Genomic DNA, 15,511 nt, shown 5'->3' with positions numbered 1-15,511 from the left:
ATAAAATACCTAGGAATAAATCTAACCAAAGAGATGAAAAATCTATACAATGAAAAGTATAGAAAACTTATGAAAGGAATTGAAGAAGACACAAAAAGTGGAAAAAGATTCCATGCTGCTGGATAGGAAGAACAAATATTGTTAAAATGTTGATACCACCCAAAGCAATATACATATTCAATGCAATCCCTATCAAAATAATCCCAGCATTCTTCACAGAGCTAGAACAAATAATCCTAAAATTTGTATGGAACCAGAAAAGACCCTGAGTAGCCAACGCAATCTTGAAAAAGAAAACCAAAGCAGGAGGCATCACAATCCCAGCCTTCAAGCTATACTACAAAGCTGTCATCATCAAGACAGTATGGTACTGGCACAAGGACAGACACTCAGATCAATGGAACAGAATAGAGAACCCAGAAATGGACCCACAAATGTATGGCCAACTAATCTTGGACAAAGCAGGAAAGAATAACCAAAGGAATAAAAACAGTCTCTTCAGCAAGTGGTGCTGGGAAAACTGGACAGCGACATGCAGAAGAATGAACCTCGACCACTTTCTTACACCATCCATAAAAATAAACTCAAAATGTATGAAAGACCTCAATGTAATACAGGAAGCCATCAAAATCCTCGAGCAGAAAGCAGGCAAAAACCTCTTTGATCTTGGCCACAGCAACTTCTTACTCAACACATCTCCAGAGGCAAGGGAAACAAAAGCAAAAATGAATTACTAGGACCTCTTCAAAATAAAAATCTTCTGCACAGAGAAGGAAACAATCAGCAAAACTAAAAGGCAACTGACATAATGGGAGAAGATATTTGCAAATGACAGATCAGATAAAGGGTTAGTATCCCAATTCTATAAAGAACTTATCAAACTCAACACCTAAAAACCAAATAATCCAGTGAAGACATGGGCAAAAGACATGAATAGACACTTCTCCAAAGAAGACATCTAGATGGCCAACCAACACGTGAAAAAATACTCAACATCACTCATCATCAGGGAAATATAAAACAAAACCACACTGAGATGCCACCTTACACCTGTCAGAATGGCTAACAGTAACAACTCAGGCAACTACAGATGTTGGCGAGGATGGGGAGAAAGAGGATCTCATTTGCATTGGGGGGAATGCAAACTGGTGCAGCCACTCTGGAAAACAGTATGGAGGTTCCTCAAAAAACTAAAAATAGAACTACCCTACAAGCCAGCAATTGCACTACTAGGCATTTATCTGCGGGATACAGGTGTGCTGTTTTGAAGGGACACATGCACCCCCGTGTTTACAGCAGCACTACCAACAATAGCCAAAGTATGGAAAGAGCCCCAATGTCCATCAACTGATGAATGGATAAAGAAGATGTGATTATATATATATATATATATATATATATATATATATATATATATAATCAGCAATCAAAAATGATGAAATGTTGCCATTGCAGCTATGTGGATGGAAGTGGAGGGTATTATGTTAAGTGAAATTAGTCATTCAGAGAAAGACAAAAATCTTATGACTTCACTCATATGAGGACTTTAAGAGACAAAACAGATGAACACAAGGGAAGGGAAACAAAATAATATAAAAACAGGGAGGGGGACAAAACAGAAGAGACTCATAAATATGAAGAACAAACTGAGGGTTACGGGAGTGGTTGTGGGAGGGGGGGATGGGCTAAATGGTTAAGGGGCACTATGGAATCTACTCCTGAAATCATTGTTTCACTATATGCTAATTAACTTGGATGTAAATTTTAAAAAATAAAAAATAAAATTTAAAAATAAATAAAATAAAATAAATGAAATTAAAATTAAAATATATTAAACACATAAGTGTATTTATATATATATACATATATAAAGACCTACAATTTGTATCATGAATGCCAAATTAAAGAATCATTTTTGACTTGGAGATTTTCCCAATGTTTAACTTTTTTGTGACAATTTATTTATGTAAAATATGGTGCAAAAAGAACATAAACTAGAAAACATCTTTAAAAGTAAGAGGAGGAGATTGGATGGCTCAATTATAAACTTAGACTCTGTGATGTTAAAAGAGATGCATAAGAAAGAGGGTTTAAAAGTAAAATTTGCCTATCATGTAATTTGTTGGAACAATTGACTAAGATATAGCTACTAAATGAAGAGAGGTGTTTATTCAAGCTCAACAATTGTGTTGTATTTCATATTTCATAAATGTATTGGTAAGTATCCCCAAGGACAATCCACTTTGATCAGCCATCCCCCAATCAAATGCCAATGGACAGAAAAGTTTCATCCTTCTCTCACCAAAATAGGCCTTGAAATGTTAGCTTCAGAACCTTTGCACCTTCTGCTCTCTCTGCCTAAAACATTCCTGCCCAATATGTAGGGTGCATGCTCACTCATTTTATTCAGGCTCAAATGTCACCTTATCAGAAAATCCTTTCTTTACAATCCTAATTGAAAGAACATCCCAAAGTCATTTTCATTTTGTTTTCTCTGCTTTATTTTTCTCATAGCACTTATTTCATATGACCTGTAATTTACTTGTTTATTTTTTTATAATCTTTCTTCCTCAATTATAATGAAGGTGTCATTTTGTTTTGTTCTTTATTGCATTTCTGTCCTAGAACAAAATCTAGCAAATTTTATCAATAGAAATTGTTAATTAATAAATTAATAACCTTGAATTTCATAGGTTGTATTTAGGTACAAGTTACATTTAAATTTACACAACCATATAAGTTAAATTGATTGATGAGATTCTTGCATGTGAATGCCTCTGAATGCCTAGCTCCTCTCAACCAGTCATAAATACAGTTAATCCTATAAAAGTCCAGGTTCATGATCCTTTCTCTCCCTTTGGCTTAGATAACAGGCCATGTAGTACTCTGGCCCCTACCATTGTTGTTACTCACAGAAATGCTATCTGTCTTGCTGAGTGAGAAATCTTTGAGTACCATAGGCTGTTAAGATGACTCATTCATCCCATTCTCCCATAATTTTGCCATCAGCTTAAGGCTGCATTCTAACTAAATTATTTAGACAATTTTTTTTTAATTTTTTTTTTCAATGTTTTTTATTTATTTTTTGGGACAGAGAGACACAGAGCATGAACGGGGGAGGGGCAGAGAGAGAGGGAGACACAGAATGGGAAACAGGCTCCAGGCTCCGAGCCATCAGCCCAGAGCCTGACGCGGGGCTCGAACTCACGGACTGCGAGATCGTGACCTGGCTGAAGTCGGACGCTTAACCGACTGCGCCACCCAGGCGCCCCTATTTAGACAATTTTTAAGTCCTCACCATCAGATTCTATTCCATAGGTGTAGGGAAGCAAAAGACATCAGTATTATAACTACATTTAAGTACACCTAGCTATATCATATTCAAACTGCAGAAACTTAAAGGTAAGTAAAAAAATCTTCATAGTAGTTGGGTTTAAAAATGCCTTCCCTATAGTAAAGCAAAGTTTAGAGCAAAATTTCACTTCTCAGAAATTATGCAAGCAAGAAGAGAGTGTGTTGAGAGAAAAAAAAACACCAACGTATAATTCTATTTTCTGTAAAATTATCCTTTAAAATTGAAGAGGAACTACACTTTCTCAGCTGAAAAAAAATTGAGAGAATTTGGTCCCACCCAATCTGCCTTAAAGAAAAAATGTCAAAATAAGTTATTCACAGAGAAGGAAAAAGAAATAAGTCAAAAATTCCTTCTACATAGAGATAACATTAACATTAGAAAAGGAATAAGTGAAGGTAAAATAAAAATATTAACATTTCTTATTCCTAATTTATCTAACAGATGATAGTTTGTTCAAAATAATAATAATGTGGTCAATGATTATAGCTTATGTATAAGTGAAATGAATGATAGCAATGACACAAGGTACAGGAGGGAGGAATTAGATATATTTTGCTATTATAAGGTAATCGCTCTACTTGGGAAGTAGTATAATGCTATTTGAAGGTAGACTTGGGTTTGTTTAAAATGTATATTGCATACACAAGGACAACCACTAAAAAAGTAAAAAAAAAAAAAGAAAGTATAATTAATATGCTAAGAAAGAAGAGAAAATGGAATGATATAAAATGTTCAATTAAAACCAGAGAAGGTAGAAGAAAGGCAGAAGACAAAAATAGAAACAAATAATAAGGACAAAAAAAGAAAACAGTAATGAATATGGTAAATATTAATCTAGCTATATAAATTATTATTTTAATGTAAATGGCCTAAAATATACCAATAAAATGACAGATATTGTCAGAGTGGATCCAACTATATGTTGTCTACAAACAAGCCATTTTAAATATAAAGACACATTTAGGTTAAAAATAAATGGATGGAGAATGATATACCATGCTAACACTAATAAAAAGAAAGCTGGATTAGCTATATTAACTTTAGACAGGGCAGACTTCAGAGCAAGGAAAATTATTAGGGTTAAAGAGACTCATTACATAATGATAAAAGGGTCAGTTATCCAAGAAGACACAACAATCCTTAACGCATATGCTCCAAACAACAGAGCATCAAAATATGTAAGGCAAAAGCTGATAGAACTGTAAGGAAAAATAAATGAATCCACTATTATAGTCATAGACTTCAAAAGATCCAGCAGGCAGAAATCAGTAAGGACATAGTTGAATTCAGTAGCATCATCAATCAACTGCATATAATTGATATGTATAGACTACTTCAACAAACAACAGCAGAATACACATTTTTCTCAAGCTCACATGTAACATTCACTAAAAGAGACCAGATTCAGGGCCATAACATACACCTCAACAAATTTAGAAAAAGAGAAATTGTATAATGTCAGCTGTTATATCATAATGGATTTAAAGGAGAAATAAACAGAAAGCTGAAAAATCCCAAAATACTTGAAGATTTAAAAATACATGTGTCAAAAAAGAACTAAGAAAAATTTTAAATATTTTTTAAATATTTCAAACGAAATGCAAGTGAAAATACAACTCATCAAATGTTGAGGGATCCAGTGAATGCAGTACTAAAAGGGAAATTTAGAGCACTGAATCCATATATTTTACATACCATCTTTGTGCAGCGACCATGCTTGCTAATCTTCTCTGTTCTGTTCCAATTTTACTCTATGTGCTGTTGAGGCAAGCACTGAATGTCTATATTTTAAAACAATAAAAATCTGAAACCATTTTCAATAAAAATCTGAAAATCACTTTATGACTAGAAAAAGAAGAGCAAATTTAATCTAAAGTAAGAACAAAAAATAATAAGAGAAATGGAAATCAATGAAACTGAAAACAGGAAATCAATAGAGAAAAATCAACACAACCAAAAGTTGATTTTTTGAAAAATCTTATAAAAACACTGACTCTAACCATAGAAAGTAAAAAAAAAAAAATAGAGAAGACACAAATGTTACTAATATCAGAAATGAAAGAGGGACATCACTACAGATTTCATGGATATTAAAAGCATAATATAAAATATTATAAACAATTCTATACCCATAGATTGATAACCTTTATGAAATGAACCAATTCTTTAAAAACACAATCAGCTGAAGGAGGATATGGTGGAGTAGTAGGAGGACCCTATGTTTGCCCTCCTCCCTCAAACACAGCTAGATAAGTACCAAATCATTCTGAACACCCAAGAAATTTATCTGAAGACTGACAGAACTGCACAACCAGAGGGAGGTTGGAAACAGAGGGAGGTTCCACTGTGGAAGGTAAGAAGTGTAGAGATATGATTAGAGGGAGAAAAATGATTATGGGTGTTTCAGATGGGAGGGAGCCCTGGTCGTAGAGAGGAGAGAGGGAGAGAGAAAGAGCTCAGTACACAGGAGATAAAATAAGAAACACCCTTCCCCAAAACCATTGACTAGGAAAATGAGAGTGTTTGATTATCATGAGTTTTGACAACCAGTGGAACTCAAAAATGAGAGTTTTAGTAGTCCATTCCATGGTCAGTGTGGAGTCTGGTGGGCACAGTGGTGCCCCTGTGGAGGAGGGCAGAGGCTCTGGAGTGGACTGCATGATAGGAGGATCCCCTGGGACACACAAGGAGAGACATTTACCTCTTCTTGAAGTGCATCTGGAAGAGATGGCATTGCCCCACAGTGGACAAAAGATATGGAGGGTGTCATTGCACAGCCCCATTCCTTAGCATAGCGGCAGAGACACCTGCTGAGGGCAGCTAACCTGGACATTGGCTTTTTGCTGTGCTTTGCTCTAAATTCTCTGGCTCTGTGTGCCAGTGCAACTGTCCTTCTTGGACAAACCTGCATCAGTTTTGATGCAACCCAGCAAGACCCTCCCACCAGAGGACCTGCTTGAGTCTGTGCAAGGCCAGGTCCCTAAAGCGGGGAGTGTTGAAGCTCAGCTGGTCTGCCTGAGATAAAATACAGGTTCCCTGCACTGCCAGGCAGGCAGATAGCCCAGAAACAGACAGGATGAAGGATTTCTTCTTTGTTCAGAATGATTTGATGTTTATCTAGCTGTTTTGACAGCCAGAAAAATATTTGACAGAGACTTGGGATACACAAGGGGAGATTATTTCCTTTTCTGCTAGGGCTTCCCAGACCTTCTGCTAGGGGCCGCAAACTCCACTCTCTGGGGATGAGGGAAATGGCAGGTTCCATTTTTCTCCTCCACCCATTAGCACAGAGCAACTTCAGGGAACAAAACAGCACCAACAGTGGAGGCCTCAGCTGCTTACACCAAGCCCGATCAACCTGCTTCTTTACTAGAGAAAGTGTGACTGAGAACCAGAGGAGGAGACTCCTCCTGCAAAAGACCAGGGAAAAAAAAACCTACATGAACAAAGTCTACTGACCATAGAGTGCTGAAAATCTTCAACTCTAATGGAAATAGGATATGGCTTCTTTTAACTAGCAGACCGGAGCACAACTAGTTAAAACTCACCACACTCTGGACAAAGTCCAGATACTCCCCAATGCAGGCAAAGAGAAACTCTGCAAAGGACTGACCTGAGGGAAAGAGCAGCTAAAACACAGCAGCAGAGTGCAGAAGCATACAACAGAAACACTTCCTGAAGTTCCAGGCCTTGAATAGTATATGACTTCTTCTTAATAAAGCCATTACTCTCAGGAACATGAACCATAACAGGCATTCCTAACACAGAGAAGAAGACAGAGACCCAGACAAAATTCAAAAATAGAGTTATTCATCTGAAAAGAAAGAACAAGAATAGGTCACAGCCAGAGATGTAATTGAAATAGATATAAGTAATATGTCTGATCTAGAATTTAAAGCGACAATCATAAGGATACTACCTAAGTTTGAGAATAGCATAGAAGACACCAGGGAATCACTTACCACAGAATTAAAAGACTTAAAAAGTAGTCAGGTTGAAAAAAAATGCTATAACCGAGATGCAAAATGGACTGATTATAATGACCACACGGATGGAGTAAGCAGAGGAATTAATAATTGATATAGAAGATAAAATTAGGGGAAATAATGAAGCTGAAATAAAAGGGGAAGAAAAATATAAGATCACAAATGTATATTTAGGAAACGCAGTGACCCATTAAAGGTAATAACATTCATATCATAGGAGTCCCAGAAGAAGAGAGGGGAAAAGGAGCCAAAGATTTATTTGGGGAAATAATAGTTAAAAACTTCCATAATTTGGGGAAGGAAAGAGATATCCAAATGAAGGAGGCGCAGATAGCTCCCATCAAAATCAACAAAAGGAGGACAACACCAAGACATATTGTAGTAAAATTCGCAAAACAGAAAAGCATTCTAAAAGCAGCAAGGGAAAAGAAATCCCTAACTTACAAGAGAAGACAAATAAGTTTAATAGCAGGCCTATTCACAGAAACTTGGCAGGCCAGGAATTGCATGATATATCCAATATGCAGAATGGGAAAAAATATGCAGCCAAGAATATTTATACAGTAAGACTGATATTGATAACAGAAGGAGAGATCAAGAATTTCTCAGACAGGGCTGCCTGGGTGGCTCAGTCACTTAAGCGACTGACTTCAGCTCAGGTCATGATATCATGGTTCATGATTTCAAACCTGCATCGGGCTCTGCACTGACAGCTCAGAGCCTGGTGTCTGCTTCGGATTCTGTCTCCCTCTCTCTCTGCCTCTCTCTGTCTCTGTCTCTGTCTCTCTCTCTCAAAAATAAATACACATTAAAAAAAATTTAGTAAAAAATAAAAAAACATGTTTCTCGGACAAACAAACAAACAAACAAAAAAAGAGTTCGTGACCACTAAACCTGGAAAGAAATATTAAAAGGGACTCTTTCAGTGGGAAAGAAAGAAAAAGTAACAAAGATTAGAAAGAAACAGAGAAAACCTCCAGAAACAATGACTTTACAGGTAAAAAAGGGCACTACATTCATATCTATCAATAATCACTCTGAGTGTAAATGGACTATGCTCCAATCAAAATACATAAGGTATCAGAATGGATAAAAATACAAGACCCATCTATACGATGCCTAAAAGAGGCCTATTTTAGACCTAAAGACACATGCAGATAAACAGTGAGGAGATGGAGAACAATTTACCATGCTAATGGATATCAAAAGAAAGCCAGAGTAGCCGTACTTATATCAGACAAGCTAGATTTTAAACCAAAAACTAAAAAGAGATGAACAGGGGCACGACATCATAATAAAGGGATCTATCCAACAAGAAGATCTAACAATTTTAAATACATATGCCCTCAACTTGGAAGAAACAAAATATATAAAACAATTAAAAACAAACAAAGTATATGGCGCCTGGGTGGCTCGTCAGTTAAGTGTCAGACTTCAGCTCAGGTCATGATCTCACAGTTCATGGGTTCAAGCCCCACATCAGGCACTGTGCTGACAGCTCAGAGCCTGGAGCCTGCTTCAGCTTCTGTGTTCCCCTCTGTCTGCCCCTCCCCACTCACACTCTGTCTCTCTCTCACTCTCAAAAATAAATAAAACATTTTAAAAAACAAATTAACTCTTTGACAATAATACAATAATAGTAGGGGACTTGAACACTTCACTTGAATCAATGGACAGATCACCTAATGAGAAAATCAACAAGGAAACAATGACTTTGAAAGACTCACTGGACTGGGTCTACTAACAGAAATATTCAGAACACTTCATCCTAAAATAGAATAAACATTCTTTTCAAGAACACATAGGACATTCTCAACAATGCCTCACATACTGGGTCACAAATCAGGCCTCAAGTACAAAAAGATTAAGATCAGAGCATGCATATTTTCCAACCACAAACACTATAAAAATTGAGGTAAACCACAAGAAAAAATAATTGGAAAGACAACAAATACATTGCAGTTAAAGAACATCCTTCTAAAGAATGAATGGGTTAACAAGGAATTTAAGGAAGAAATAAAAAAATACATAGAAACAAATAAAAATTAAAGCACAACAGTCCAAACCTTTGGTATGTGCAAAAAGCGGTCATAAGAGGGATGTATATAGCAATATAGGCCTAACTCAAGAAGCAAAAAAAATCTCAAATACACAACCTAACCTTAAACTTAAAGGGGCTAGAAAAAGAACAGTAAATCAAGACTAAAGTCAGCAGAAGAAGGAAAATAATAAAAAGCAGAGCAGAAATAAATGATATAAAAACAAACAAAAAAACACTAGAACAAATCAAATAAACCAGGAATTGCTTCTTTGAAAGAACTATAAAATCGATAAACCACTAGCCACTCTTATCAAAAAGAAAAGAAGGATCCAGATTAATAAAATCATGAAGGAGTGGTTAGAGATCATAACCAACACCAGAAAAATACAATAAATTATAAGAGAATATTATAAAAATTATATACCAACAAATCGCACAATTTAGAAGAAATGGATAAATTCCTAGAAATATATAAACTACCACAAATGAAACAGGAAGAAATGGAAAATTTGACAGACCAGTAACCAGCAAAGAAACTGAATTGGTTGTCAAAGATCTCCCAAAATACAAAAGTGAAGGGCCAGATGGCTTTGAAGAGGAATTCTACCAAACATTTAAAGAAGTGTTAATACTCATTCTTCTCAAACCATTTGAAAAAGTAGAAATGGACAGAAAACCCCCAAACCCATTCTACATGGAAAGCATTACATTAATTCCAAAAATAGACAAACCCCACTAAAAAGGAGCATTACAGGCCAATATCCCTGATGAACATGGATGCAAAATTCCTAACGAGATACTAGCAAATCAAATCCAACAGTACATTAAAATAATCATTCAGCATGATCAAGTGAGATTTATTCCTAGGCTCCAAGGGTGGTTCAATATTGACAAATCAATCAACATAAAACACCTTATTAATAAAAGAAAGGATAAGAACCACATGATTCTTATCATGTAAATGTAAAAAAAACACATTTAACAAAATACAATACCCAAAAAAGTATGGATAAATGGAATATACCTCAACATCATAAAGGCCATATAAGAAAGGCCCACAGCTAATATCATCCTCAATGGGGAAAAACTAAAGGTTTTCCTCTTTGTTTAGGAGCAAGACAGGGATGACCACTCTCACTATTGTTATTTAACATAGTACTGGAAGTCTTAGCCTCAGCAATAAGACAACAGGAAGAAATAAAAGACATCCCAATTGGCAAGGAAGAAGTGAAACTTTCAATATTCCCAGACAACATGATACTCTATGTAGAAAACTTGAAAGACTCCACCAAAAAATTGCTAGACCTGAAACACAAATTCAGTCAAGTCAGAGGATACAAAATTAACATACAGAAATCTGTTGCATTTCTATACACCAATAATGAAGCAGGAGAAAAAGAAACCAAGGAATCCATCCCATTTAGAACTACCCCCCAAACCATACAATAACTAGGAATAGTTCTAACCAAATAGGTGAAAGATCTGTTCTCTGAAAACAATAGAACACTAATGAAAGAAATTGAAGGTAACAAAAAGAAATGAAAAAATGTTCCATACTCATGGATTTGAAGAAAAAATATTGATGAAATATTGATTAAAATATGGATAAAATTTGCTACCCAAAGCAATCTACACATTTAATGCAATCCCTATGAAAATACCACCAGCATTTTTCACAGAACTAGAACAAACAATCCTAAAATGTTTTATCAATAAAAAAATACCCCAAATAGTCAAAGCAATCCTGAAAAATAAAAGAAAAGATGCATGTATTACAATTCTGAACTTCCAGCTATATTAAAAAGTGAAACAATAAAGACAGTATGGTACTGGCACAAAAACAGACATTTAGATCAATGGAACAGAATAAAAAATCCAGAAATGGACCCACAACCATATGGTCAACTAATCTTTGACAAAGCAGAGAATATCCAATGGAAAAAAGATAGTTTCTTCAACAAATAGTGTTTGGAAAACTGGACAGCAAAATGCAAAAAAAATGAAACTGGACCACTTAAACCATACACAAAAATTAATATAAAATTTAAGAAATACATAGATATTAGACAGGAATTCATCAGAATCCTGGAAGAAAATGTAGGCACCAACCTCTTTGACATCAGCCTGAACAATTTCTTACTAGACATGTCTCCTGAGGTAAGAGAAGCAAATGCAAAGATAAATTATTGAGCTTCGTGAATATAAAAAATTTCTACACAGTGAAGAAAACAATCAACAAAACTAAAAGGTAACCTATGGAATGGTAGAAGATATTTGTAAATTACATATCTGATAAAGGGTTAGTATCCAAAATCTATAAAGAACTTATCAAACTGAACACCCAAAAACAAATAAGCAAGAATTGGGCAGAAGACATGAATATATATTTTCCACAAGAAGACATAGATGGCCAACAGACACAAAAAGAGATGCTCAGCATCGCTCCTCATCAGGGAATTACATATCAAAACAAGGATGAGATATCACCTCACACCTGTTAGAATGGCTAAAATTAACAACACAGGAAACAACAGATTTTGGGGGGGAAGGGGAGGATGGGGAGAATGGGGAACCTCTTACACTGTTGGTGGGAAGGAAAACTGGTGCAACTACTTTGAAAAACATTATGGAGGGTCCTCAAAAAGTTAAAAATATAACTTCCCTATGACCAAACAAGTGCACTACTAGGTATTTACCCAAAGAATACAAAAATACTGATTCAAAGTGGCATGTGCACCACTATCAACAGTAGCCAAGTTATGGAAAAAGGCCAGATGTCCTGACTGATGAATGGGTAAAGATGTGGCGCATATATATATATATACATATACATACCACATCTGTATATATATATATATATATATATATATATATATATATATGCACACACAATGGAATATTTCTCAGCCATCAAAAAGAAAGAAGTCTTGTTATTTGTAACAATGTGGATGGAGCTAGGGTGTATTATGCTAAGCAAAATAAGTCAGACAAAGATAACTACCATATGATTTCACTCATATGTGGAATTTAAGAAACAAATCAGGCAAACATAAGGGAAGAGGGAAAAAACAGACAGAAGCAAGCCATAAGAGACTCTCAACTATAGAGAACAAACTGAGGGTTGATGGAGGAGAGGTGGGCTGCAGAAGGGCTAAATAGGTGATGGGTATTAAGGAGAGCACTTGTTTTGTGGAGGACTGAATGTTATATGTAAGTGATGAATCACTAAATTCTACTCCTGAAAACAATATTACACTATATGTTAACTAAGTGGAATTTAAATTAAAATTTGGAAAAAATAAAAGAAATGGGCAAAAGACATGAATAGACATTTTTTCAAAGAAAACATACAGATGCCCAACGTCACTCATCATCAGGGAAATACAAATCAAAACCACAATGAGATACAACTTCACACCTGTCAGAATGGCTAAAATGAAGAACACAGAAAATAACAGATATTGGCGAGGATGTGGAGAAAGGGAAACTCTCTTGCACTGTTGGTAGGAATGCAAACTGGTAAATCCATTCTGGGAAACAGTGTGGAGATTCCTCAAAAATTTAAAAATAGAACTACCCTGTGATCCAGCAATTTCACTACTACATATTTACCCAAAGGATACAAAAATACTGTTTCGAAGGAGCACATGCACCTGGATGTTTATAGGAGCATTATCAACAATAGCCAAACTATGGAGGGAGTTCAAATGTCCATCTACTGATAAATGGATAAAAAATAGGTGGTATAAACATTACCAGAAAACTACAGACTAACTTCTCATAATACCTCAGCAAAATATTAGCAAATCAAACTTACGATGTATAATAAGAATTTTACACCAAGAGCAAGTGGGGTTTATTCCAGGTATGGTTCAGCTTTTGATAATCAATTAATATACTCCATCACATGAATGAACCAAAGGAGAAAACTACTTGTGTTGTATTCATACTTATGCTTTCTATATTAAATATTTAAAAAAAAACACCTCAGGAAGAGGACAATGCAACTGGCCTCAGTTCCACTTTGCCACAGGAATTTAGTCTTGAACAAGATGAAAACAAGAGTCAACTGATTTTGAGAAAAAGGTGAACACTAATTGAAGGGTTCCACTATACACTTAATTCAAAGGATAGTTGATAAAAATTTTCTTATGAACATAACTTAATTTTTAATAGTACATCAACGGAAATTTTAGAATTATGGTATTGTCCAGTGGGAAATCTATAACTCAAAGGACAGCTCATATTTCATAATACATTGTAAATTAATTAAGTATTGATTAATGAGCTATAGATCTCCCTCAGGGCAATTACAGAAGATATATTAAGGTATTCTGGAATATATTTACTAGTAAATCAAACTCAGTTAAAATCAGTCAATACTCATAAATTATTACGGAATAAAAATATTCATAATGCAAATGCCACAAATTTAGTGGAGACAGAGATTTCATTTCTTTGGATCACTAATCCTTTATTTTACTTGTAAAAAGGGTGGCTAGGCTGCTTTAAGAATGAGTATGCAGGGGCACCTGGGTGGCTCAGTTTCCTCTAAATGGAGTATGCAAACTAACATTTTACTAAATGGAAACCCATTTATATACACTGCTACAGGGTCCATAGGCCTTTAGAAACAATATAAATCTGCAATTGTATTTTCCTTTCAGAATTAATCCAAAACATCCCCTATTTATGTATCCAAACCCAATAAAAAAGCAGTTGGGAAATTTCTTTGAAGTCACACTTCACATGTTTTTGAGAACTTAATATTGAATGGATCAAAATTTTTGTTAGTCACATTTGCTCTGATTCAGGTCAAATTTAAGTTTTAGTATGTTATGATTTAAGTTTCTAATAATAGGCATAGAATTTAAAAGTTCAAGTTCGGGGCACCTGGGTGGCTCAATCGGTTAAGCATCCAACTCTTGATCATGGCTCTGGTCAAGATCTCACAGTTCATGGGTTCAAGCCCCACATCAGGCTCTATGCTGATAGCACAGATGGAGCCTGCTTCAGATTGTCTCTATCCCTCTCTTTTTGCTCCTCCCCTGTTCGTGTGCTCTCTCTCTCTCTCAAAATAAATAAACTTAAAATATTTTAAAAGTTCAAGTTAATACAAGCTGGGAAATACAAAAATTTTCAGTATAAGTTGCTCATTATTTCTGAAATAATCTTATATTTAATCACAATTTGAAAACCTTGTTGATGAAAATTCTTGACAATTATGGAAATTAATTGCCACAACAGAGGCTAGAATTGAGAATTTAGATGTTTTTCAAAATTTAAACCAATCATCAGATTATGAGTCACAACACATTTACTCACTTGGCATTCCTTTAATTTAGCTCTGACAAATGATACTTTTTCCACCAAATTCCATTTGAAGAGAATTGAGGAAAAAACAGTGGTGGGAGGAAGGGACTTCTATGGATACACATGGCAAAGACAAAATGGATACACATGATATAGATAGTTTAGAAATTTCTGCAGCTGTACTTCAGTATTTTCAGACTACAAAATGATTTTGCATAATAAAATATGTTTCTATACTTTTACTTGAGTCACAGAGTTAAGTATGTATGTCAAGATGAATAAGTGAACCATCGAGATAAGTTTTTTTTCTTGGAGAGATTGGAAAAATATTATACAGTAACCAATCAGGATATCATAATTGAAAAAAACACCTTAAGTTCTGAAAAAGCACAATTTTTTAAGTTTATTTATTTTTGACAGAGAGAGCAAGTGGGGGAGGGGCAGAGAGAGAGGAAGAGCCCAACACGGGGCTCAAACCCACAAACCATGAGATCATAACCTGAGTTGAAGTCGGATGCTTAACCGACTGAGCCACCCAGGCACCCCTGTTCTTCTTTCTTAGTACAGTAAACACGTGATAATATGCCACCATTGAAAAATTAAATGCAGGGTTAATTTCTTAGCCTGATTTTACAGAACAGTTTAACAATCTATCTACATAATCCCCTCAAAAAAGACCAAAAAAAATGAACTTAAACCACGCATTTATTACCACAATTGCAGCTTAATGGTTCTTCCAGCCAAATCACCTATCAAAGCTACCAATAACTTGAAAAATGGAGTTTCATCTCCTTTTATTTTCTTGATCCATGCTCT

The 15,511-nt window shown here is 35.2% G+C and overlaps 1 protein-coding gene and 1 pseudogene across 1 annotated transcript in view; both read right to left on the bottom strand.

Annotated features, from left to right (window-relative positions):
* The window catches only part of DACH2 (dachshund family transcription factor 2), a 748,066-nt gene that overhangs the window by 440,631 nt on the left and 291,924 nt on the right, over window positions 1–15,511 (bottom strand). The gene's annotated exons all lie outside the window — the stretch shown is intronic.
* Window positions 5,016–5,129, bottom strand: LOC131503307 (U6 spliceosomal RNA; annotated as a pseudogene).

The sequence above is a fragment of the Neofelis nebulosa genome, chromosome X, assembly GCF_028018385.1.
Source record: "Neofelis nebulosa isolate mNeoNeb1 chromosome X, mNeoNeb1.pri, whole genome shotgun sequence".
Classification (NCBI taxonomy): domain Eukaryota; kingdom Metazoa; phylum Chordata; class Mammalia; order Carnivora; family Felidae; genus Neofelis; species Neofelis nebulosa.
This window is presented reverse-complemented; position numbering and strand designations above follow the sequence as displayed.